Raw genomic sequence first — 27,132 nt, forward strand, 5'->3', positions numbered from 1 at the left:
GAATTGCTTGGTGTGATGAATAACCTCCAGATACTTCGCGACCAGAAGTGTCAGGAGTGAAGTGTTTCACGTGAGTAGGAAAGGAAACACACAGAAAACAAAGATATAATAAGGAAGAACTGGGTTTTCTCCCTAGGTGGAAAACTGAGTCTTTCCTTTTCCTCTATAATCTGTGTCTATCTTTGTATATTGTCCTAGCTCTGACCACCAAAAAAAAGGCCTGTATATATACAGGGCTAAAAAAAAATTATTTCTCATTCTCCATGGAGTTTACTTTCTATAGCTCTGTTCTCCTGGGAATCTGATAAGAGTGGAATGTCAGCTGCGTTACTAGGCAACATGGCTTGTGGTAAAAATGGTGCACTGTATCTGGACAGTGAGGACAGTGAATGAATTAGAAAGACCTAGTGGGAAGCTATGGTTTGGGGGTTCCCTGAGAATCATGACTTGGAACTGGGCATGTCCCTTGTTGGGACATGGGAACAAGCTTGTCCTATAGAACTGTTGCTAGAGATATTGGTTCCTAATTGGGATAAGAGGTTTTTAATCATTGTTTATCTGAAATTGAGGCTTAACTGAGCATCCTGTGTTTTAGCTGGCAACCCTATGATGGGAACTGTTGGGGAGGGGGGTTCACAAACTGGCCCCTGTACCAGAGGGCAAGGGCAAATTGGAGAAAGAGGCAGACCACTCCGGGTCAGCAGGTGGCCAGTTTCATCAAGAGAACTTACTTACGAGGCTTGTCTTATGTGGCTGCAAGATGAGCAGATCTTTACCTACCAGAATCTTAAAAGTTTATACAGAGGCCTTTGTGTGTGTGTGTGTGTGTGTGTGTGTGTGTGTGTGTGTGAGAGAGAGAGAGAGAGAGAGAGAGAGAGAGAGAGAGAGAGAACAATAAAGAATTTAGTGAAAGAACATGGAACAGTCACGGATTTGTGGGAACAGTGGCGAACCAGCTTCTGCTTTGGGCAGGAATGGGGAAGTCTCTGTTACCAGAGCCCAAAACTCATGCCACAGACCCAGACACTAGGACGGCCACGGTGGACTCCAGAGGCGGCAGCTCGTTACACAAACTGTCACTGTGCACAGGCGGAGTGCTGGACCCTGCTGCCTTGACTGGCTTCAGTTACACGCACGGTCCAGATGGTCCCCACACCTTACTCTCTCAAGGATACGTCCTTGGAATAGCTCCCACTGTGGGAAGGGTAAGCAGAACATACATTCCAAGGACTGGAGGTGGAGTTGGGGATAGATTAATGGAGAGGGTGAGTGGTGGTAAGGAGCCTCTGATTTTCCCAGTCAAGCTCATGGGTCAACCAGCAGTCTGCATCTCTTGATGACCAATGAGGGCAGGGAGTGGAATGCCTAGAGAAATGCCTGTCACTGCTCGGCTGGTGTGCTGTGTTTCCTGTCCTTGGGATCCTTACTCTAAGTGAAGTCAATGTCAAGTGTGACCTAGAGTAGTTATGTGAGTCCAGATGTTTAAAAGAGCCAGAAAAGAATGCCAAAGTAGGAGGGGAGCCTGGGTGACTCAGTCGCTTAAGCATCTGCCTTCAGCTCAGGTCATGATCCTAGGGTCTTGGGATCGAGCCCCACATCTGGCTCCCTCCTCAGTGGGGACCTGCTTCTCCCTCTCCTTCTTCCCCTGCTTATGTTTTTTTTTTTTCTCTCTCAACTAAATAAATAAAATCTTTTTTTTTTTAAAGAAAAGAATGTGAAAGTAGGCATTGTAACTTAGAAACAGTGACCAGCTCAAGATCATTCTTACCCTGAGAACCCAAATTGGGATCTCTAAATACTATTTATTTAAATGAAATGGCTGATTCTATTAGGACAGCAAAAGTACAGGATGAACTTGGAATGTCTTGTCCTAAAAAAAGCAGGACCAGGGGCACCTGGGTGGCTTAATTGGTTGGGCATCTCCTTTGGCTCAGGTCATGGTCTTGTGGTCCTGGGATCAAGTTCTGCGTTGGGCTCTCAGTGAGGAGCCTGCTTTTCCCTCTCCCTCTGCTGCTTCCCCTGTTTGTTCTGGATATATCTATTACCTCACTCTTGCTCTCTCTTAAATAAATAGATAGAATCTTTTTATTTTTTTTTAAAGCAGGACCATGTGAAGGTGACTGACCATGTTTGTGTTAGAGAACTCAGGAGCTTGTATGGAGAAGCTAGGATTTGCTTATGAGAAAAGGGTATAAAGCAGGTATTGGGTATGTGAGGATTCATTATGTCATTTCCTCTAAATTTGTATTTTTGGAATTGTCCATAATAGAAATCTAAAAATAATAAAATAAGAAGTGGCTGTGCCAATTTCTATTCCCTCCAGGAATTGTAAAATGACAATTATAATTTAAAATGTCTGTACAGGATTGAAGTAGTATAAATTATTTATACATCTATTGTTTTATTTTAAAAGATTTTATTTACTTATTTATTTGAGAGAGAGGATGTGAGCAAGAGAGCACAAGCAAGGAGAACAGCAGAGGGAGAGGGAGAAGCAGACTCCCCACCGAGTGGGGAGCCCGATGTGGGGCTCTATCTCAGGACCCTAAGATCATGACCTGAGCCAAAGGCAGCTGCTCAACCAACCGAGCCAACCAGGCACCCCTCCTTCTATTATTTTAAACATATTTTTATTTTATTTATTTTATTTTTTATTTTTTTAATAATAAATTTATTTTATATTGGTGTTCAATTTGCCAACATACAGAATAACACCCAGTTAAATATATTTTTAAAGACAAGTTGTTATATAAAATTTTTCAAGTTTTTTTTTTTATCAGAGAGAGAGAGAGAGAGAGAGCATGTGAGATCATGAGCAGGAGAGAGGGGCAGAGGGAAAGGGAGAAGCAGGCTCCCCACTGGGCAGGGAGCCCGATGCAGGGCTTGATCCCAGGACCACAGGATCATGACCTGAGCCACAGGTAGACGCTTAACCAAGTAAGCCACCCTGGTGCCACTAACAAGTTGTTATTTAGGTTGGGAGTTTGAAAACTGAGTATAAAAAGACCAAGTTGTAAAAAATTGCAGAGACCCAACTACAATAAAGTTAAATACATAAGTGAAAAACTAGCTTTAACAAGTAAGGAGCTAAGGCTGAGAGGGAATTTCAATTCTGTTCAATAGAATAAGCCAGAGGAAGCAGTGACCACTGTGGCATGTGTGCACCTCTGAGCTCCCTGTTCTTTCCTCTGGGAGCAGAGATGGGGCAAACCAACCACCCTGGGTCCCAAGAAGACCAATTTTGTGAGTCTTGAGGTTGAGGCAACTTTCCTGCCTCTGCACATACAGGGCTCCTAGGGCAAGTCATCACTGCGCCTCACCACAAAGGGACCCTCTTAAACAATAGTTAAGTGACCCTGATGAAGGAGGATACTTCTTCATTAGAGGAGCCAGGGTTACTAAGAGTTACTGTTCAAAAATCTCTTCTCATATGTTCAGGTCCCATGAGGAAGTTGTACTGGGTCACAGGTGGACAGCACGGCTGTATCTGAGTGCCCTCTTCAGGTAGTGTAGATGCTGGCAAGCCCCACACTGTGGCTCAGCCTGTACCAGGTTACCAAGATGCCCCTCGCCCAAGAAGTACCCTCTCCCCCACAATTCCACTTGCTATCCTTTGGCGCCCTCCTTTATCCATCCCACCCCCCACCTTCCGTCTACTTGTGGAACACGCCCTGGGCCTCAGCAGAAGGGTCTCTGCGGTTGAAGGCCTTCTGGACAATTGCCAGACTTGAGGTCTGCTCATAGTTACTGGAAAGTAGGTTTCAAAAATAGAAATAGCTGTGGTAAAAACTGTGGTCAGAGCCATCAAACCACAGCAAAGCCAACTTCTTTCTCTTGAAATCTCATTTCTGAGAAATGATCTGTTTCCAGTGGGGCAAACTCTAGTTCCTAAAGGTGCAGAAGAATCCTGTGGTGGATGATACCTCACTTTATCTGACCCTGCCTGACTTGTCAGCAGGAAACTAATGTCATAGCCAAGTTGGGTCCTTTCTGGATATGCAACTGGTGCCTAATACATATCTTTTAAATCAAATTTACTCTTGCTTTAGCCCCTTGATTTTTTGGGTAATGGAAACACAAAATCATGCTGAAAAACATTTATTTCTAAAAAACTTTAGAGTCTAGTTTTTAGAATGACATGAGCTTTACTTTTTAAAAAATTTTTATTTATTTATGATAGTCACACACATGGTGTGGGGCGGGGGGGAGACATAGGCAGAGGGAGAAGCAGGCTCCATGCACCAGGAGCCTGACGTGGGATTTGATCCCGGGCCTCCAGGATTGCGCCCTGGGCCGAAGGCAGGCGCTAAACCACTGAGCCATCCAGGGATCCCCTGAGCTTTACTTTTTATGCGATTCTACTTCTTCCTGTTAAAACACTGGATGGTCTGCCTTGGGAGCACAAATTACAGAGTAATTATTTTGGTTCAACATACATATAAGGCAAGAAGAACAAATGGTTAGGACTGTATTTTAGATAAAACAAAGTGTTCCTTCGCCAGACATTTTGGGTCTTTTTCCTCTCTTGCTGCTTTGCAAGTAACACCCTTGTTGTCCAAATACTGTGACTCTCTAAGCCTGTGAAGAAAAATTTGTGTGTGTGTGTGTGTGTGTGTGTCTGTGTGTGTGTGTGTGCAGTGGGGTTTTATGTGCTCTTTCCCTGCCATGACATTGCTATCCTGCCATTCTCCCCAGACTCATCTGGTATCTTTCTCTGCCTACTTGGAAGAAAATTTCCTGTTGGTCCTCCTAATCTTTTTCTACAGTTGTTCTGAAGACACCAAGAGAGACCTGGGCACTTTCCTTTTATTTGTTTGTTTGTTTATTTACTGTTTTGTCTCTTAGGAAAACATTTTACATATGACATCCATGGGCTCAAATCTCTCATACTCTCTGTAAAATTCATCCAGACAAATATTTAGTAAGTGTCTATAGTTAGCAGGAATCTATCAGGAATAAATTTGGCTGCAAGTAACAAGAAAACTAACCTATAGAGGCTTAAGAAATGCTCATTTTTCTCATGTAACAAACATTTAGGAGACATGGAGCTTCTGGAATTGGTTCAGTGGTTGATATAAAAATATTATGGATAACATCTGTGATTGTTTTGCCATTTCCTCATGACTTCAAGATAACTCTTGAGCTCCATGTTCATCCATATGACTCCATATTCAAGGTGGGGAGAAGGGAGAGGAGCCATGCTAGCATTGTCTGTGCTTTAATGTTAGGAAAGAACAAGATTTTCCAGAACCTTCCAACACTTTTGCGAACATCTCATTGGCCAGGACTTTGTCACATGGTGAGTTCTAGCTGCAAGAGTAGCTGGGAAAGCAACTATTTAGCTTTTCCCATTCTAAACTTACAGCCCAGGAAAGAAGGAAGTTGGTTAGTGGGACTGGGTTAGTCCTACAGTGTCTACAATGAAACTCTTCCAGCTGTATTTGGAAAAGTAAATGGCATCAGGGAAGTTCAACATCCAAACATTAGGAGTTCTGGGAGCAGGAAACAGAAAAGCAGAGAGGATGGCATCAGCAATAAAATGCTTCAAAAAAAATCTCAGGGTTGAAGGACTTAAGTTTCCAGGTAAAAAGTCTCACCCAAGTGCCTAGCACATGGATGAATATCATATATTGGGGCAGCCCTGGTGGCTCAGCGATTTAGTGCCGCCTGCAGCCCAGGGTGTGATCCTGGAGACCCGGGATCGAGTCCCCACGTCAGGCTCCCTGCATGGAGACTGCTTCTCCCTCTGCCTGTGTCTCTGCCTCTCTCTCTCTCTCTCCTCTCTGTGTATTCTCATGAATAAATAAATAAAATCTTAAAAAAAAAGAATATCATATATCGTTGTGAAATTTCAGAACCCTTGGGTCAAAGAGGAGATCCTATAGGCTTCTAGAGAGAGAAAGGAAAAAAAAAACAACAACAAAAAACAGTCTACCAAAAAAAGGATCAGGAACCAACACTGGAAGTTAACATTGGAAGAATGCTTTTAACAGTGGAAGCTAGAAGAAAATAGAGAACATGGGATGCCTGGGGATGGCTCAGTCGGTTAAGTATCTGCCTTTGGCTCAGGTTATGTTCTCAGGGTCCTGGGATTGAACCCCACATTGGGCTCCCTACTCAGTGGGGAGCCTGTTTCTCCCTCTCCCTCTGCTTGCTGTCCCCCCTCCTTGTGCTCTCTCTCTGTCAAATAAATAAATCTTTAAAAAAGAGAGAGAAAATGGAAGAATACCTCTAAAATTCTGAGTGAAGGGACACTTGGGTGGCTCAGCGGTTGAACATCTGCCTTTGGCTCAGGGCATGATCCTGGAGTCCCAGGATCGAGTCCCGCATCAGGCTCTCTTCATGAAGCCTGCTTCTCCTCCTCTTCATGTGTTTCTTCCTCTATTTCTGTGTCTCTCATAAATAATAATAAAATAAAATAAAATAAAATGTAAAATAAAATTCTGAGTGAAAATAATTTACAATCTAGAACTTATGCCCAAAGTATTAGTCTACTGTGAAGGTGAAATAAAGACATTTTCAAACATGTGAGGCTTCTTGTTATTTCTCATACTCTTTCTCAGGAAGTTACTGGAGGATGTGTTTCAGCAAAATGGGGGAGTAAAGCAAGAAAGAAAAAAGGCAGGGGGCAGCCCGGGTGGCTCAGTGGTTTAGTGCTGGCTTCAGCCCAGGGTGTGATCCTGGAGTCCCGGGATCAAGTCCCACATCGGGCTCCCTGCATGGAGCCTGCTTCTCCCTCTGCCTGTGTCTCTGCCTCTCTCTCTCTCTCTCTCTGTCTGTGTCTCTCATAAATAAATACATTTTTAAAAATCTTTAAAAAAATAAAGAAAAGGGATCCCTGGGTGGCGCAGCGGTTTAGCGCTTGCCTTTGGCCCAGGGCGCGATCCTGGAGACCAGGGATCGAGTCCCACGTCGGGCTCCCGGTGCATGGAGCCTGCTCCTCCCTCTGCCTGTGTCTCTGCCTCTCTCTCTCTCTCTCTCTCTGTGTGTGTGACTATCATAAATAAATAAAAATTTAAAAAAATAAAGAAAAAAGGCAGGGATACAGAAACAGGAGACCCAACAGGGGTGAAAAGTGAAGAAAATCCAGGATGATACTGAAGGGATAATGCAAGATGACAAGTGTGTAGCAGGCATGGAGGACAACAAGCCTAGATTTGCTCAGATCATAGGCTCTGGGAGAGAGTTCCTCAGAAAGGTGAGATTTATAAAATGCCTTCTGTGAATACATGCCTTGAGAAGAGATTTAAACAACTGGAGGAGAATTTAAGAATGGATTGCTGAAAAGTTCATTAACAGCTAATAAAAGGTCGCCAAGTAAAAAATTAAGACCATGATTAACTCAAGGAAATAAATGTACAAGAAAGGAAAAATAATCATAGCCTGTTACATGGCTCAGCTCTGAGTGACATACAAAATCATAATAACATAAAAATGAACATTGATGTAAATAAAATTATGGCATAACTGTATCGGGCTGGATAGGGGACAGAAATCTTAGTGTGGCAGGAGATGAGGGATAAAGGACATATGTCTTCACCAGTCATGGTATGAAGACAATAGCTTATATCCCAAACTGAAAATGAAGTAGTAATCCAAGCATTCTATTTAAAGATACAGAGGCAAATATCAAAGGAATTGGTTAAAAGAGTTAAAAGAAGTTGTATCTGGGACTGGGAAATGGAAGAAGAGGGAAGAGAGACTGTTGTTTTTCTGACAGATCTTATTGAACTATTGGACTCTTTAAACTATCACTATGGGGGCACCTGGGTGGCTCAGTGGTTGAGTGTCTGCCTTTGGCTCTGGTCATGATCCCGGGGTCCTCGGATCAAGTGCCACATCAGGCTCCCTGCAGGGAGCCTGCATCTCCCTCTGCCTTTGTCTCTGCTTCTCTCTGTGTGTCTCTCACGAATAAATAAAAATAAAAATATTTTAAAAAATCATCACTATACATAACCTCAAAACAAAAAAGTAAAAAGAGAAGAAAGTTGACACTCATCTAATTCAAGTAGATATCCTTATTTTATCCACCTTAAGATTTTTTTTTATCAGACCAAAAAAAAAATCACATTTATTTCAATAGTTCAAAGTGCAAATACAGCAAGTCAGTTCACAATGTTTCAAGATACAGTTTTAAGTATAATGAAAACTTGATATACAAAAATGAAAGGGTAAATAGCAGAAATAAAGCTCAATTTTTAAAAAAAAATTCAAGTAACCCGAAAACCTTTAGACTAAAATATCCCATTTACAACAATTCGGAAACATCTTAATTTATAGATACCAGTAGCACATTGCCATCCGAAAGGGCTTCTCAAAGAAGGAGAATCACCCCAACCCAGTCAGCTTAGGACCAGAGTGGAAGTTCTTGGGGTGGGCTAAGAACTCACTGTCGATCGATATGGTTCGACCCATGATACTTGGATGTTTAGGCCAATTCTAGAAAATGTTTAAAGTTCAATATGAGGCCAACACCCTGCTAAGAGATACTGAAATGGCCACTATATATTTACAAGATTTTAAAGACCCATCTTAGCTTCAGGCCTCTGCTGTTACGGGGGAAAGACAGACTGATCCTTCTTCCATTACTTAGAACCATTCTGTAAGGTTAGCAACACGGCCTCTACAACCTCCTCACGAAAATCATACTTCGTTATAGATTTACTTATTTCTACACATACAGAACTTTTATGTAAAGTAGAAAAAGTTCTCGCTAGGAAGATAATTAAAGGTTGTTAATGTTCTTTGTATCACTTAGCAGCCAAGACACAGGTTTATTTCTGCTCCGCAGAAGCAAGGTTAGCTATTCGCTTCAATTCAGGGAGGTGTGTGCTTTCAGGATGGTGGAGATGAGATATTTATTGCATCTATTTCTCAATCTTCTTCATCTTTTCATTATAGGCAGTAAAGTGAGAGTCTGTTCCGAAAATTCTATCCCACCATGTAAATGTGGAAGCATACTTTCCAATGAAGTTCATGTGGTGGAAATCATGATGCCGAGAACCAGCATAGAAAGGGATCAGGTTTAAAGGGTTTAGGGGAATGTCATAGCCACTATGGACATCAATAGTTCCTATCAAATGAATGGTCACCAATGCCCAAAGGAGAATGACATCACATAAAAGCATGATTCCAATGAAAAATCCAGTTCCAAGAATCAGAGTTTCCAAAGGATGTGCATATTCAGCTTCCATTCCAAATGGAGCCTGAAACTCATGATGAACTTTATGAATGTATTTATATATTCTTTTGTGATGCAAGAGCCTATGCAGGAAATAGTGCCAGGTATCCTCAATCACCGCACAGCCAAAGCATCTTGCCAAAAGCATATACCATCTTGGCATTCTTTGCCAATCATAAGGTATATTAAAATACTCTGTAAAATAATAAGTTCCACAGATCAAAGGAAGCTGGATACAAAAGTGATTAAAGAGAAGCACTTTAAAACATTTCCATTGGTTTTCCCATGTTTCTGGTTTATCCTTTTGAATTTTGTACTTTTTCATGAAAGGTATAAATTGAAACAAAAATCCAGGTAAACAGAACAAGAAATAAAGAACTTCGTGAACTATCAAGGATCCCCATGTTGCAATCTGGAACTTTGTATAATTATTCAACATATAGTTCCAAGCATTTTTAAATGGTTCTTGTAGAGGGTTCTCAGGTAAAAGTGAATCTACATACTCCACAGCCAAGGATGCTGAACTAAAGATGCTGATACTTTCATTTGTTGCCATTTTTCAAATCTCTGCAGGAAGCCTTAGAATTCTGGCTGAGTGGCGGGAACCCCATCTTAAGATTCAAATAAAGTCTTACCTGGGTCAATTAACTTAGTGGAACACAAATGGAACCACATCATCCTGAAAGGTTAATTATCAGGTTCCCATTTAATGCAGTGATTCCCAGCCCTGACTGCACAACTCAGGTTAATTGCACATTAGAATCTCATGGAGAACTTGGAGAACTTTTAGAACCTGCTCAAGCCACACCTCATCTAAGCCAATCTAACTGAATCTCCAGAGCCTGCAGGGGCAGCCCTAGGTTTTTAAAGTATTTCAGGTGATTCTAATGTGTAACAAGATTGAGAACTGGCCTAATGACCACCTGAGGAACATGTTTTAAAATTAGCCTGACATTTCCTTTTGATGCAGCTCATATGATACTTATCAGTGGCACATGATCTGAAGAGTTTGGCTCCACTTCCAGGAGGAGGAGGTGATGTGGAAGACGTAAGTGGAAGCTGACATGCACACCCAGCATGAGGCGGGACTGGACCAGGCTATCTAGGCTACATGGAGAAGTCAAGGTCAGTGTCGCTACAATCCTTAGGTCAGGAGAGCAGTGGTCTTCATGGTTTCAACATGAGATTAGGGTTTCAGGGTGCAGATCACAGATTTATTTACTTTCTTCTTTTTTTTTCCATTTTCAACTCCTCCTGAAGACCAAATGCTGGAAGATTTCCTCTTTACCTGGTGTTTGGACCATGAGTTAGTCAGTGACCCTTGAAAACACAAACACTTAAGAACAAGCCTTTAAAATCACTATTTTTTAGCAGATGATAAGTATACCTGATGACCCCATTACAGCCCCCTACCTGTCTTTGGTAGGGGGATTTGGGCTGGCAGACCACTTTTTATTAGTCTTAGAGGCAGGATGGCTTCATGATTCATCGGGTCTGCATCCTATTTTTTATTTTCTATTTATTTGAGAGAAACAGGACATGAGTTGGGGGAGATGCAGAGGGGAAGACTCTCAAGCAGACCTGCTGCTGAGTGGGGAGCCTGACTTCGGGCTCGATCTCACAGCCCTGAGATCATGACCTGAGCCTAAACCAAGAGTTGGATGCTCAACTGACTGAGTCACCCAGGTGCCCCAGGTCTGCATCTGATTTTTAAGAACACATTTTATGGACAAGCATTAGGTCAGCAGCAACGTCCCACTTGGCATTCTTCATAAATCAAATGCAGAAAACACTTGGAGGCAAGATATGCCAGGATTTCTAGGGCTGTATCAAGAAATCAAGGTCATTATCATTATAACCCAAGTCAAGAGCAATGGCCTCAGGTCTCAACTCTTAGGATGTAGTTTTGGCAGTGATAGGGTGCCCTTACCTGAGGCACAGGAGAGAAACTTGGTTGTAAGCAAAATAGAGACTTTCATCTTCCTGGAGTATAAACTCCCTCTAGGCTTTGCTAGATTTCTCTGAGGCTGGCCTTGAGATCAGAAATGGAGATATAATCGCAATGTTCTAAGTGCTTTGTGTGGGTTATCATTGCAGAGGACTTCAGGTAGTTACAAATAAGCATCCAACGTCAAGGTAGAAGGCTCAGGCTGGGATAGCACTAGGTTCAATATCCACAGGGCAAAAGGGACTATGGAAAAGATGTGAGGGAGGGCTGTTGGGAGGCCGTAGAAGGTAGAGGTGATGGTGCCAGAGGGTCCTCCTTCTCGACTTCTCTTTCCTTTTTATTCAACCCACCTATCCCACGCATCTCTGCTGCTTGCCCTCTCATCCTGTCCTGGGAAAAATCCCAGGACCGGGTGGGTTCTAGAGTGGGTGGACACGGCTGTGTCAATGTGCAGTGGGAGGCAAATGGCTTCCTACCTGGTGCCGAGGTCCACGGGGTCAGTGGACTTGCAGTCAGGGCCCTCTTGGGTGATGTGACCAGCTGTGTTCTCTGCACCTGCTTTACCAAGCCTGGGGCCTCAGTGGGATGTTGAGCTCAGGAAGGATGGTAAAATGTAGGTCTGTGATGTTAGTGTTGCAGAGGGAGCCACTTCCCAGACCAGACTCAGGATCATCACCTTATAAATTGGTGATCAGACTTAGAAAGTTGTAGCTAAGTGGATGCCTGACTAGATGGGGACAGAAGTGCCTTGTTCTAGGTTTTTATAAACTGTGGTCACCAGCATTTTCAATTCCTTTGGGTTTTTTTGTTTGTTTGATTTTACTTTTTTAAAAAGACTCTATTTGACAGAGAGAGCACAAGCAGGGCAGAGGCAGGGGCAGGAGGAGAAGCAGGCTCCCCGCTGAGCAGGAGCCCAACTTGGGGCTCAATCCCAGGACCCTGAGATCATGGCCTGAGCCAAAGGTGGACACTTAACCAACTGAGCTACCCAGTCGCCTCATTTTCAATCCCTTTGATTTTTCAGTGAGATTCAAAGAGGCGTGGCTGAACATAAAGAGAAACCCCTTGAGCAGCTGAAAGGCAAACAAATCCAGATGAAGGCCTTAAGGCACCGCAGCTGAGTGTGGTGGGTTAATAGGAGCGCCCATGGCTCTGTAGGGGCAGAGGGAGGATGACAGCGGCTGACCTTCAACCTTGTCTAGGAGAGGTGCCCTACCCTCCAGCTGCAAGGATGGTAAGTCAGGATGGGTGGGTTCTGTGACACCCCGGGTAAGGGGCAAGGGGCACAGGTCATCCATTCTATGTTAAAGGCACAAGGTGTGTTTTCCCCAGATTCTCCTTGGTCAGTTCTCTCCCTTTCCCCTTTGAAACCCTGAGGTTTAAAAGCTGAAGAACCTAGATACCCAGGGGTGTGTGTGTGTGTGTGTGTGTGTGGTGCGGGGAGGGGGGGGCAGCCCGGGTGGCTCAGTAGTTTAGCGCCACCTTCAGCCCAGGCCATGATCCTGGAGACCCGGGATCGAGTCCCATGTCGGGCTCCCTGCATGGAGCCTGCTTCTCCCTCTGCCTGTATCTCTGCCTCTCATGAATAAAGAAATAAAATCTTAAAAAAAAAAAAAAATACACCTGAAGACGGAACCCTCATACATTGCTGATGAGAATGTCTGAGAGTACAACTGCTCTGGAAAACAGGCAGTTCCTCAAAATGTTAAGCATAGAGCTACCATATGACCTGTAATTTCACTCCTAGAAATACACTCGAGGATTGAAAATATGTCCACACAAAAACTTTGTAAAAGAATGTTAAAAAATATTCATAGCAGCATTATTCATTATATCCAAAAAGTGTAAACCATCTATGTCCAACAGATGAATGGATAAACAAAGTTTGGTATAACCATGCAATGGAGTATTACTCAGCCATGAAAAGGAATAAAGTACTGATACATGCTAGGACATAGATAAATCCTGAAAATACGCTAAATAAAATCAGACACAGAAAACCATTTGTTGTGTGATTCAGTTTATATGAAATATCCAGATAGGCCTATCTATAGAGGCAGAGTAGATGTTCTGGTTGCTAGGGGTTGGGGAGGGGGAATTGGAAGTGACCTTTTTTTTTTTTTTTTTTTTTACGAGGAACTCCACCTCCAGTGATAGTGGACCCAAAATACTTTACCTTGGGTTGTAGAGGGGGCAAGAGTGATTTTACCGTAGGTGTTTCTAGGGCCCTGGAAAGTCTACCTTAAGTGATGGTGCAGGCCAAGGAGGCTTTTCCTTAGGGAATTGTCTAAGAAAATGCCACCATAGTTTATGTAGGGTCAGAGGACTCATCTTAGTGATGTGGGGGTGGGGGAAGGAATCTCTATTTTAGGTGATTGTGGGAACACAAAACAAGCAACCTTAGGTGATCTGGGAAGCCCAGGAAACTCCACCTTAATTAACTATAAAAAAACAGAAGAAATTCTAACTTAGGTGATGTTGGGGTGGGGAAAGGAAGAATCGCTCCCTTCAATGACTTTGGGGGTCCCAGAAAATACTCCTTTAGGTGATATTAAGGGCCCAAAAAGTTATAGCCATATGAAGAGGGCCAGGATCTTTTTTTTTAATATTTTATTTATTTATTCATGAGAGACACAGAGAAAGTGGCAGAGACACAGGCCGAGGGAGAAGTAGGCTCCTTGCAGGGAGCCCAATGTGGGACTCGATCCTGAGATTCCAGGATTACGTCCTGAGCCTAAGACAGACACTCAAACCGCTGGGCCATCCAGACATCCCGAGTGTCAGGATTCTTACCTTGAGGGGACTGGTAGTGGGGTGGGGGAGCCAAAGAACACTATCCTAGGGAATTGGAGGACCAAAAAACTCTAGGTTATTTGTCATAAGTGGAACACAATCCTAAGTGATTGTGGGCACCCAGGAGTCTCCAACAGGTCTCAGGTAGCTGGATTATAGGTGATTACTGGGGGTAGAGGGAGGTTGGGTGGATGACGGGTATCTCTACCTTAGGTGATTGTAGGGATGAGGAAACTATGCTAACGTGTGATTGTGCATGCCAAGAAAACTCTACTTAGCTAATATGTACCATGAAACTGTACCTTAGGTAATTGTGGGGAAAATGGGTGCGTTGAACTCTATGCTTTGGTGATGAGGGACCAGGTTATTTTTTCATAGGTAATTGTGGGTGCCAAGGTCACTATGACTTTGGTGACTGTGAATACCAGGACACTCTACTTAGGTGGTTGTGTGCTCATGAATCTCTACTTTAGGTGATGAAGGAGCCTAGGAACTTGAGCTTAGATGATTTTTGGAGACCGATGATCCCACACTGAGGTGATTGAGAAGGCCCATAAACACTAGTTTTGGTTATTGTAGGTGGTCCAGAAAATGTAGCTACAGTGATTATGGGAGCCCCAGGAAAGACTTGCTGGAGTGATTGTGGGCATCCAGGAAATTGAGGCTGAGGTGATGGTGGAGGGTGAGGAACACTACCAAAGTTGATGTGGGGTACCTGGTAACTTACTTTCAGCAATTCTAGATGCCCAGGAAACTCTGAGTTATTTTGAAGCCAGGAAAATCTACTTTAGGTGATTATGTGCCATTAATGGAGACTTTATGTGAATGTGGGGGTCCCAGGAATCTTCCATAGGTGAATGTCACAGCCCAGGAAATTCTAGCTTTTGTGACTATGGGAGAACAAGAAGCTATATCTTAGGTGACTGTGAGATCTAGAATAATCTTCCTTAGTTTGAATGAGAGTGCTAGGATAGTATACCCAAGATGACTGTGTAGAGCCAATATCATGTACCCTAGGTAACGGTGGGGGCCTTGGTGATTGTAGGGCCCCAGAAATTCTACCTTATATGACTGTGGATGGCCAAGATAACGCACCTTATGGGAATAAGGTGGCCCCAAACACTGTACCTGATGTGTTTGTAGAGTCCTCGGAACATCCACCTTAGGTGATTGAAGGTGCCAAGAAAACTGTTTTGGGGGCCAGGAAACCATACCTTAGTGACTGTGAGAGACCTAGGCAATTTTCCCTTAGGTGTTATGGGGCCCCAAGAAATATTAACCTAGGAATTGTAGGTCTAGAAACTGTCTAGAAGTGATGTTGGGGGCTCAGTGAGGTGTGTTTTAGATGATGTGGTGGCCCAGGTCCCTCTAGTTTAGGTAACTGAGGGGCTGAGGAGACTGAATGTTAGGTGATTGGATCCAAGCCGGTGCTGTTAGATTGATTGTGGGGGCCCAGGAGATTGTAGCTTTAGGTGATTTTTGTGGAGAGCCAGGACATACTCAAGCTTAGTTAATTGTTGGAGCCCAAAACATTCACCTTAGGCCAATTATAGGGGGTCCAGGCAACTGCAGCTTAGGATATTTCATGAGCGGTGGGTGGGGGGGGGATAAAGGGGCAGAAAACTAGAGCTTAGATGGTTGTGGGGGCCAGAAAACTTGACCCAAGGTCTTTGAGGAAGACAGGGAATAAACCTTAGTGATTTTTGCAACTCCACACCCTGCCAAGCCCTCTCCCGATTCTACCTTTGGAAATATTGAAGGTCCTGGAATTTCAACCTTAGGTTTTAGGGGACCCAAGAATGTGTGCCTTAGGCAATTTGGGGAGCCCAGGGAACTCTCAGGGGATAGTGGGGGCCAAGATTTCTACCTAGGGGATTGTGGTGGTCAGGCCACCATACCTTAGTTGATGGTGTGTGGGGGTCAGGAATGTATCCCCTAATGATTTGGGGGTATCAGGAAATTCTTGAGTCATCTAGAGAACCAGGAAACTCTCCCTTAATTGATAATGGGGGGCCAGGAATCTATTCCTTAGGTGACACTGGGGTCCAGAAAACACTCTTCTAGGTGATCTTCAGGACCCACGAAACTTTTGTGATGGCAGGGGCAGGATTCTTATCTTTAGGTGATTTGGGGAGTCTGAACACTCTCAGGGGATTTTGGGAGCCCCAGGCACTCTGTTGGTTGATATCAGCCATCAAGGAAACACAATTTGATGATTGTGGGCACCTAAAACCATCCGCCTTAGGTGATGGTGGTAGAGTTCCCTGAAACTAGATTTTAGGTGGGAGGTTGGGTGGGGGGGGGGGGGGCAAGTATCTCTACATTTTGTGATTGTGAGTGTCCAGGAAACACTCCTTAGTTGATTGTGCTGCCCATTAAACTGTACATTAGGTAAGTGCTGGGAGGATGGGGGGGTTGGTCCATGAATTCTACCCTTTGATGATGAAAGGTCAGGGTACTTTTTCATGGGTGATTGTGGATGCCAAGGTCACTGTGACTTTGGTGATAGTTGGGGGGATACCAGAAACTGTAGTTTAGGTGATGGTGGGGACTCAGTATTCTTTATCTAGGTAGTTGTGTGTGCTCATGCGTCTCTACATTAGGTGTTCTAGGGGCCCAGGAAATTAGAGCTTAGATGATTTTGGCGGTGGGGGGGGGGTGGATGATTGCAACTTTATGTGATTTAGGGGGTCAAGTAAACTCTGGCTTCAGTGAATGGGGGGGGGGTCCCAGGAAAATATAGCTTCGGCGATTGCAAGGGGCCCCATAAAGTCTAGCTGTGGTGATGGTGGAAGGCCAAGGACACTCCATAGGTTGATGCGTGGTACTAGGTAACTTACTTTAGGTGATTCTGGATGCCCAGGAAACTGAGTTCTTTTGGAATCAAGAAACTCTACCTTAGATGATGATGGGGACCATTAATAGAGACCTTTCTGTGATTATGTGGTCCCAGGAATCTTCTGTAGGTGAATGTGGAAGCCCAGGAAACTAGCTTTTTTGAATGTGGGGCACGGGAAGCTGTACTTGAGGTGATTGTGGGAGCCAGAATAATCTTCCCTAGTTGAATCCACTCATGCGAGGGGCAGGATCTTACATTTGAGAGGGCTGTGTGGGGCCAGGATCGTGTACCTATAACAGTGTGGGCTCGGTAAACCTGCCTTATGTCTTTGAATGAGACAGGGTACTAAGCTTTAGTGATCTCACAGCCCATTAAAAATTCTACATTTGGGGGCAGTCCTGGTGGCTCAGCGGTTTGGCGCTGCCTTCGGCCCAGGGCCTGATCCTGGAGACCCGGGATCAAGTCCCACGTTGGGCTCCCTACATGGAGCCTGCTTCTCCCTCTGCCTCTCTCTCTCTCTCTCTCTCTCTCTCTCTCTCTCTCCCTCCCTCCCTCCCTCTCCCCCCCCCCCCGTGTGTGTGTGTTTCTCTCATGCATAAATAAAATCTTAAAAAAAATTCTACATTTAAAATATCAAGGGCCCTGGAAATTCTAGGTGATGGCAGGAATTGTACCTAAGATGATTTGGGGAGACCAGAAAACTATCTCCTAGGGGTTTGTACATTGCCAGGAATTCTACCTTAGGAAATTGGGGTATTGTGAAAACTATACCTTAGTTCATTGTGTGTATGGGCCACGATATATTTGTGATTTGGGGTCCCAGGAAATTCTGCCCTGGGTAATCTAGGGGGCCCAGGATACTTTTTCTTAGTTGATTATGGAGGGCTCAAGAAATTCTACCTGAGGCAATTATGGGAGCCGAGGACAGTCCAGGGCTTAATCAACTAAGGGTATGTTTCCTAGTCCCCCAGATCACCCAAGGTAGAACATTTCAGGCCCCCAAATCACCAGGAGATATATTCCTGGCTTCCACATACAATTGACTAAGATGCATTTTCCTGGCCTCTATAGTTTTCTAATTGAGTTTCCTGGGTTCCCCTAATTGTATAAGGGACACGTTCCTGGCTCCCCCAAATACCTAAGGTATAGTTTCCAGGGTCCTCAATATTTCTGAAGACAGATGTTTTTTGGCAGTCTCAATCACTAAGGGTTGACCCTGTGTACCTCAGAGAACTAAGGTCGAGTTTCCTGGGTACCCAACACTACCTCAGGTCAAGTTTTCTGGGACCCCTACAATATTCTAAGTTACAGTTTCCTGCACCTGCATGCCCCCCCTCCCCGGGCCAATTGCCTAAGGTGACTTTCTTGTCTCAACAATCAACTAAGCAGGGGTGGAGTATGTCCTGGCTCTCCTCAATCACCTAAGGTAGAATTTTATAAGCTCCCAACATTCTTCTAAAGGGGTGTCTTCACTCCACAAAATCACCTAAAGCTCTAGTCTCTGGGCCCCCACAATCAATGCTGGCTGTAAAATCACCTAATGTGCAGTCTCCTGGGTACCCCCACTCACACAGACTTTCTTGGCCCCCATAATCACTCATATAGAATTTTGTGGGCTTAGAATTCCTACCGTAATGTCTCCTGGAATCCCAGCACAACTGAGGGAGAACTGTTTAGGTCCCATGGAATCTCCCCGCTATTGTTTCCTGGCTTCCACATTGAACCAAGCTGGATGGTCCTCAGCACCTTTAGTCACCTAGGGTAGTTTCATGGGAGTGTACAAACTCATCAGGCAGAGTGTTTGGGGCCGCCCTATTTACATAAGGTCCTGTTTCTTGGGTACCCCTGATCATATAAGGTAGAGTTACTGGGGCCCCACCATCACATAAGATAGTGTTACTGGTTCCTTAAAATCCCCCAGTTGTTTTTTTGTGCCTCCATAACCCCCAGAATTCAAGATCTTTGTTCTAAATACTTACCAGAGCATTTCCTGGCTCTCCATAAACAGCCAGATTTTCTTGTGCTCCATAATCACCCAAGGTAGAGTTGCACTGACCCCCAACATTTCCCTAAGCTAGTGTCTTGTGGCTATACAAAATCACCTACAGCTACAGTTTCCTCACCCTCACATCAATTAGATAAAATCACCAAATTTTTTTTTCTTGTGCCTGGTAATTGCTTATGATGCAGCTTCCTAGGCCCACAATTGTCTAACAAGGTATTGTCCCCTGCCCACTTCCCTCATTGCCTACTATACAATCTCTTGGGTCCCTGACAATGGTTTAGGGTACAGGCTCCTAGGCCCTAGCAATTACTTAAGCCAGAGTTTCTTGGGCCCCCACAAGCACCTACTATATGGAAACAGCATAAGTGTTGAGTAGATAGACAAATGGATAAAGAAATGGTTATATATACAATATTACTCATCTGTAAAAATGATTGAGATCTTGTCATTTGTAACAACTTAGACTGAGGCAATATCATGTGAGGTGAAATAAGTCTGAAAAAGACACATACCATAGTATTCCACCTATATGTGGAATCTAAAAGAACAAACAAGATAAAAAAAGAAACGCCTATTACAAAGAAAAATCTTGTGGTTACCAGAAGGTAAGGAGTTGGGGGGTGGGGTGAGTGGAGTATGTAGAGGGGATTAAGAGTTACTAACTTGGACTTACAAATAAGTCATGGGGTGAAAATTACAGTATACAGAATATAGTCAATTTTGTATTAACTTTGGTGGCCAATGGTAACTACTCTTACCTGGTGAGCATTATTTGGTGATGTATATAAATGTTGAATAGCTATGTCACATGCCTGCAATAATACTGTATGTCAACTATAATTCAAACTTTTTTTTTTAAGGATTTTATTTATTCATGAGAAACACACATACAGAGAGAGGCAGAGACACAGGCAGAAGGAGAAGCAGGCTCCATGCAGCGAGCCCGATGTGGGACTCGATCCTGGGACTCCAGGATCACACCCTGGGCTGAAGGCAGATGCTCAACCACTGAGCCACCCAGGTGTCCCAATTCAAAAGTTTTTTAAAGCAATACAGAAGGGAAGGGTCAGAAAGAGACCAAGTGTGGGATGGGGTGGTTTCTACATAACGTGGTTTAAGGCCAGAGATTTGAGCCAGATGCCAATGGCACAGATCTTTGTCAAGTAAGCAATCTGAACTGCTTGTGGAAACTGGGATCCCCATTGCTGTACTTAAAGCTGAGAAGCTTGACACTGGCTTTTTAAAGAAGAGCTTTCTCTCTGTAACGTGGAGGGCCTTGAGAGAAGAGCCTTGCTTGGGTTGCACTTCAAAGGGAAGGAGGGATTAACAGTTAAGTACTGAATTATGTCACCCCCACATTTATACAGAGACATCCTAACTCCCAGTATGACTGCATTTGGAAAGTACTTCAAGTCACTAATGTTAAATGAGATCATGAGGGCGGGGTTCTAGTCCAATAGGCCGAGTATCTTGATGAGAACAGAGATCCAGGAAATGCAAGCAGAGGAAAGTCCATGTGAGTGATGTGAAGTTGTGAGTGAATGGTCAAGGATTCTTGAGATGTTTTTAGTTCAAAAAGTGCTTTTGATTGCAACATGGGGACATTGGCCAAAAGAGCTGCACTTTTGCTGTATGAAGCTGGTGCTTATATGCTTAGTGCACGAGTACTAGATTCTAAGTGTCTTTCTTTGAATTTCTGCTTATAAAACTACCAGGATTTCTCTAGTGCTTATCATTCAGCTTGATATTAGCTATCAGAGCTGTACAGGCAGTTGTGAGGCCCTTTAAGAATATAGCAGCCCGTTGGGGTGCTTGGGTAGCTCAGTTGATTGAGCATCCTACTCTTTCTCAGGGTTGTGAGTTTGAATCCTGAACTGGGCTCCATGCTTGGTTCTCTGGGTTAAAGATGAACATTTTTTTTCACTTCTATCCATCATAATTTCCCCTCTGACCAATGTTTGGTCCTCAAATTTTTAAGGTTGTTGAAGGATGAAGGGCTTGTCTTCTGTAACTTCTTTAAGCTAACAGGGGTTATAGAGATGTCCCTACCTATGGACCAAAATTGTCCCTACAAGTAACTATTAAGGAGGGCCATTGCTGTAGAGTCCAGAGGGGACATCGGGATGGATTTGTTTTGAGTACTAAGGATCATCCTTTGGCTGGGTGAAGGAGTCAGGAACTGCTTGCAAGTATCTGGACAAAAGGAGAGAACAAAGTGAAAAAGAGAACACATTGGGGTTATTATAATGAAACTGAGAAATGTGAAGACCCTTTAGTGTGGACCATAGTCCACCTCCTTTTTTTTTTAATTTGTTTTTTATTGGTGTTCAATTTACCAACATACAGAATAATCCCCAGTGCCCGTCACCCATTCACTCCCACCACCCGCCCTCCTCCCCTTCTACCACCCCTAGTTCGTTTCCCAGAGTTAGCAGTCTTTACGTTCTGTCTCCCTTTCTGATATTTCCCACACATTTCTTCTCCCTTCCCTTATATTCTCTTTCACTATTATTTATATTCCCCAAATGAATGAGAACATACAATGTTTGTCCTTCTCTGACTGACTTATTTCACTCAGCATAATACCCTCCAGGTCCATCCACGTTGAAGCAAATGGTGGGTATTTGTCGTTTCTAATGGCTGAGGAATATTCCATTGTATACATAGACCACATCTTCTTTATCCACTCATCTTTCGATGGACACCGAGGCTCCTTCCACAGTTTGGCTATTGTGGACATTGCTGCTAGAAACATCGGGGTGCAGGTGTCTCGGCGTTTCATTGCATCTGTATCTTTGGGGTAAATCCCCAACAGTGCAATTGCTGGGTCATAGGGCAGATCTATTTTTAACTCTTTGAGGAACCTCACACAGTTTTCCAGAGTGGCTGCATCAGTTCACATTCCCACCAACAGTGTAAGAGGGTTCCCTTTTCTCCGCATCCTCTCCAACATTTGTGGTTTCCTGTCTTGTTAATTTGCTCCATTCTCACTGGTGTGAGGTAGTATCTCATTGTGGTTTTGATTTGTATTTCCCTGATGGCAAGTGATGCAGAGCATTTTCTCATGTGCATGTTGGCCATGTCTATGTCTTCCTCTGTGAGATTTCTGTTCATGTCTTTTGCCCATTTCATGATTGGATTGTTTGTTTCTTTGGTGTTGAGTTTAATAAGTTCTTTATAGATCTTGGAAACTAGCCCTTTATCTGATATGTCATTTGCAAATATCTTCTCCCATTCTGTAGGTTGTCTTTGAGTTTTGTTGACTGTATCCTTTGCTGTGCAAAAGCTTCTTATCTTGATGAAGTCCCAATAGTTCATTTTTGCTTTTGTTTCTTTTGCCTTCGTAGATGTATCTTGAAAGAAGTTACTGTGGCTGAGTTCAAAAAGGGTGTTGCCTGTGTTCTCCTCTAGGATTTTGATGGACTCTTGTCTCACATTTAGATCTTTCATCCATTTTGAGTTTATCTTTGTGTATGGTGAAAGAGAGTGGTCTAGTTTCATTCTTCTGCATGTGGATGTCCAATTTTCCCAGCACCATTTATTGAAGAGACTGTCTTTCTTCCAATGGATAGTCTTTCCTCCTTTATCGAATATTAGTTGACCATAAAGTTCAGGGTCCACTTCTGGGGTCTCTATTCTGTTCCACTGATCTATGTGTCTGTTTTTGTGCCAGTACCACACTGTCTTGATGACCACAGCTTTGTAGTACAACCTGAAATCTGGCATTGTGATGCCCCCAGCTATGGTTTTCTTTTTTAAAATTCCCCTGGCTATTCGGGGTCTTTTCTGATTCCACACAAATCTTAAAATAATTTGTTCTAACTCTCTGAAGAAAGTCCATGGTATTTTGATAGGGATTGCATTAAACGTGTATATTGCCCTGGGTAACATTGACATTTTCACAATATTAATTCTGCCAATCCATGAGCATGGAATATTTTTCCATCTCTTTGTGTCTTCCTCAATTTCTTTCAGAAGTGTTCTATAGTTTTTAGGGTATAGATCCCTTACCTCTTTGGTTAGGTTTATTCCTAGGTATCTTATGCTTTTGGGTGCAATTGTAAATGGGATTGACTCCTTAATTTCTCTTTCTTCAGTCTCATTGTTAGTGTATAGAAATGCCACTGATTTCTGGGCATTGATTTTGTATCCTGCCACGCTACCAAATTGCTGTATGAGTTCTAGCAATCTTGGGGTGGAGACTTTCGGGTTTTCTATGTAGAGTATCATGTCATTGGCGAAGAGGGAGAGTTTGACGACTTCTTTGCCAATTTGAATGCCTTTAATGTCTTTTTGTTGCCTGATTGCTGAGGCTAGGACTTCCAGTACTATGTTGAATAGCAGTGGTGAGAGTGGACATCCCTGTCTTGTTCCTGATCTTAGGGGAAAGGCTCCCAGTGCTTCTCCATTGAGAATGACATTTGCTGTGGGCTTTTCGTAGATGGTTTTTAAGATGTTGAGGAATGTTCCCTCTATCCCTACACTCTGAAGAGTTTTGATCAGAAATGATGCTGTATTTTGTCAAATGCTTTCTCTGCATCTAATGAGAGGATCATATGGTTCTTGGTTTTTCTCTTGCTGATATGATGAATCACATTGATTGTTTTACGGGTGTTGAACCAGCCTTGTGTCCCGGGGACAAATCCTACTTGGTCATGGTGAATAACTTTCTTAATGTATTGTTGGATCCTATTGGCCAGTATCTTGTTGAGAATTTTTGCATCCATGTTCATCAGGGATATTGGTCTGTAATTCTCCTTTTTGGTGGGGTCTTTATCTGGTTTTGGAATTAAGGTGATGCTGGCCTCATAGAATGAATTTGGAAGTGCTCCATCTCTTTCTATCTTTACAAACAGCTTTAGGAGAATAGGTATGGTTTCTTCTTTAAATGTTTGATAGAATTCCCCTGGGAAGCCATCTGGCCCTGGACTCTTGTGTCTTGGGAGGTTTTTGATGACTGCTTCAATTTCCTCCCTGGTTATTGGCCTGTTCAGGTTTTCTATTTCTTCCTGTTCCAGTTTTGGTAGTTTGTGGCTTTCCAGGAATGCGTCCATTTCTTCTAGATTGCCTAATTTATTGGCGTATAGCTGTTCATAATATGTTTTTACAATCGTTTGTATTTCCTTGGTGTTGGTAGTGATCTCTCCTTTCTCATTCATGATTTTATTAATTTGAGTCTTCTCTCTCTTCTTTTTAATAAGGCTGGCTAATGGTTTATGTATCTTATTAATTCTTTCAAAGAACCAACTCCTGGTTTTGTTGATCTGTTCCACAGTTCTTCTGGTCTCGATTTTGTTGAGTTCTGCTCGAATCTTTATTAACTCTCTTCTTATCCTGGGTGTAGGATCTATTTGCTGTTTTTTCTCTAGCTCCTTTATGTGTAAGGTTAGCTTTTGTATTTGAGTTCTTTCCAGTTTTTGAATGGATGCTTGTATTGCGATGTTTTTCCCCCTTAGGACTTCTTTTGCTGCATCCCAAAGATTTTGAACGGTTGTATCTTCATTCTCATTAGTTTTCATGAATCTTTTTAATTCTTCCTTAATTTCCTGGTTGACCCTTTCATCTTTTAGCAGGATGGTCCTTAACCTCCACGTGTTTGAGGTCCTTCCAAACTTCTTGTTGTGATTTCGTTCTAATTTCAAGGCATTATGGTCTGAGAATATGCAGGGGATGATCCCAATCTTTTGGTATCGGTTCAGACCCAATTTGTGACCCAGTATGTGGTCTATTCTGGAGAAAGTTCCATGTGCACTTGAGAAGAATGTGTATTCAGTTGAGTTTGGATGTAAAGTTCTGTAGATATCTGTGAAATCCATCTGGTCCAGTGTATCATTTAAAGCTCTCGTTTCTTTGGATATGTTGTACTTAGAAAACCTATCCAGTATAGAAAGAGCTAGATTGAAGTCACCAAGTATAAGTGTATTATTATCTAAGTATTTCTTCACTTTGGTTAATAATTGATTTATATATTTGGCAGCTCCCACATTCGGGGCATATATATTGAGGATTGTTAAGTCCTTTTGTTGGATATATCCTTTAAGTATGAGATAGTGTCCCTCTTCATCTCTCACTACAGTCTTCGGGGTAAATTTTAGTTTATCTGATATAAGGATGGCTACCCCTGCTTTCTCTTGAGGACCATTAGAATGGTAAATCGTTCTCCAACCTTTTATTTTCAGGCTGTAGGTGTCCTCCTGTCTAAAATAAGTCTCTTGTAGACAGCAAACAGATGGGTCCTGCTTTTTTATCCAGTCTGAAACCCTGCGCCTTTTGATGGGGTCATTAAGCCCGTTCACGTTCAGAGTTACTATTGAGAGATATGAGCTTAGTGTCATCATGATATCTATTCAGTCCTTGTTTTTGTGGATTGTTCCACTGAACTTCTCCTTAAAGGGGAATTTTAAGAGTCCCCCTTAAAATTTCTTGCAGAGCTGGTTTGGAGGCCACATATTCTTTCAGTTGCTGCCTGTCTTGGAAGCTCTTTATCTCTCCTTCCATTTTGAATGAGAGCCTTGCTGGATAAAGTATTCTTGGTTGCATGTTCTTCTCATTTAGGACCCTGAATATATCCTGCCAGCACTTTCTGGCCTGCCAGGTCTCTGTGGAGAGGTCTGCTGTTACCCTAATACTCCTCCCCATAAAAGTCAGGGATTTCTTGTCTCTTGCTGCTTTAAGGATCTTCTCCTTATCTTTGGATTTTGCAAGCTTCACTATTAAATGTCGAGGTGTTGAACGGTTTTTATTGATTTTAGGGGGGGAATCTATTTCCTGGATCTGAATGTCTGTTTCCCTGCCCAGATTAGGAAAGTTTTCAGCTATGATTTGTTCAAATACACATTCTGGCCCTCTGTCCCTTTCGGCACCCTTGGGAACCCCAATTAAATGTAGGTTTTTCTTCCTCAGGCTGTCGTTTATTTCCCTTAATCTATCTTCATGGTCTTTTAATTGTTTGTCTCTTTTTTCCTCAGTTTCCCACTTTGCCATCAACTTGTCTTCTACGTCACTCACTCGTTCTTCCACCTCGTTAACCCTCGTCGTTAGGACTTCTAGTTTGGATTGCATCTCATTCAATTGATTTTTAATTTCTGCCTGATTAGCTCTGAATTCTGCAGTCATGAAGTCTCTTGAGTCCTTTATGCTTTTTTCTAGAGCCACCAGTAGCTGTATAATAGTGCTTCTGAATTGGCTTTCTGACATTGAATTGTAATCCAGATTTTGTAACTCTGTGGGAGAGAGGACTGTTTCTGATTCTTTCTTTTGAGGTGAGGTTTTCTTTCTAGTCATTTTGCTCAGTACAGAGTGGCCAAAAGCGAGTTGTATTGGGAAAAGGAGAAAAAGAGAGGAGAGAAAGAAGGACAGAAAAGAGAAAGAGAAAAGAAAAAAAAAAGAAAAAGAAAAAGAAAGAAAAAGAAAGGAAAAAAAAAGGGTGGGGGAAGGAAACAAATCAAAAAGCAAAGCAAAACAAAACAAAACAAAACAAAAAACAAACAAAAGAACCACGGGGCAGTATCTTCTGATTCTGTGTACTTTAAGTCCCTTGGCTTCTCCTGGAACTTGTCCGTCTAGCTGATCTTCTGGGGGAGGGGCCTGTTGTGCTGTTTTTCAGGTGTTAGCACTTGCGGGAGCTGCTCTGCCCCTGCCTGGTGCAGGGCTCAGGGGGGTTGTTTACCCCGTGAGGCCGCAGGAGGAACAACCGCAGTGGCGGGGCCAGCTCTGGAGCCTGGAGTCAGCCCCCGCAGTAGCTCCAGAGCTCTCCGTCTGCAGGGCCTGGAGGCTCCGGGGCGGGGCCTCTGATCTGCTCAGCTCGGGGCAGGAGCGTCCTTGCTGTCCTGGGCCCTCCCGGCCTCTGCCTGTCCCGGGGGAGGCTGGATCCTGGGCTGTGTCCGGCGCCCTGTGCTCCGGGGCCTGCGCTGTTGGATTCGCGCTCCGGCCCCGCAGCCCCGTCCGCGGAGCCGCCCCCGAGCTCCCCCGAGCTGCTCCCGCCCTGCAGCTCCCTCCGCGGAGCCGCCCCCGAGCCCCCCGAGCTGCTCCTGCCCCGCAGCCCCCTCCGCGGAGCCGCCCCCGACCCCCCCCAGCTGCTCCCGCCCCGCAGCCCCCTCCGCGGAGCCGCCCCCGAGCCCCCCGAGCTGCTCCCGCCCTGCAGCCCCCTCCGCGGAGCCGCCCCCGAGCCCCCCGAGCTGCTCCCGCCCCGCAGCCCCCTCCGCGGAGCCGCCCCCGACCCCCCCCAGCTGCTCCCGCCCCGCAGCCCCCTCCGCGGAGCCGCCCCCGAGCCCCCCGAGCTGCTCCTGCCCCGCAGCCCCCTCCGCGGAGCCGCCCCCGACCCCCTCCAGCTGCTCCCGCCCCGCAGCCCCCTCCGCGGAGCCGCC

General features: G+C 44.0%; 2 long non-coding RNA genes and 1 pseudogene across 2 annotated transcripts in view; 2 read left to right on the plus strand and 1 right to left on the minus strand.

The window, feature by feature from the left end:
* The first annotated feature begins 258 nt into the window (after positions 1-258).
* Positions 259-12,700, plus strand: LOC144303229 (uncharacterized). Its single transcript, XR_013370263.1, has 3 exons — positions 259-1,205; positions 10,152-10,306; positions 12,154-12,700. It is a non-coding gene; the product is annotated as an uncharacterized LOC144303229 (long non-coding RNA).
* On the minus strand, positions 8,156-10,127 carry LOC144303228 (methylsterol monooxygenase 1 pseudogene; annotated as a pseudogene).
* Positions 12,701-18,236: 5,536 nt separating the features above from the next.
* The window catches only part of LOC144303231 (uncharacterized), a 58,538-nt gene continuing 49,642 nt past the window's right edge, over positions 18,237-27,132 (plus strand). The window contains exons 1-2 of the long non-coding RNA XR_013370264.1: positions 18,237-18,619; positions 19,230-19,371. This is a non-coding gene — a long non-coding RNA (uncharacterized LOC144303231). The remainder of the gene's footprint in view (positions 18,620-19,229; positions 19,372-27,132) is intronic.

Source organism: Canis aureus, chromosome 32, assembly GCF_053574225.1.
Source record: "Canis aureus isolate CA01 chromosome 32, VMU_Caureus_v.1.0, whole genome shotgun sequence".
Lineage (NCBI taxonomy): Eukaryota > Metazoa > Chordata > Mammalia > Carnivora > Canidae > Canis > Canis aureus.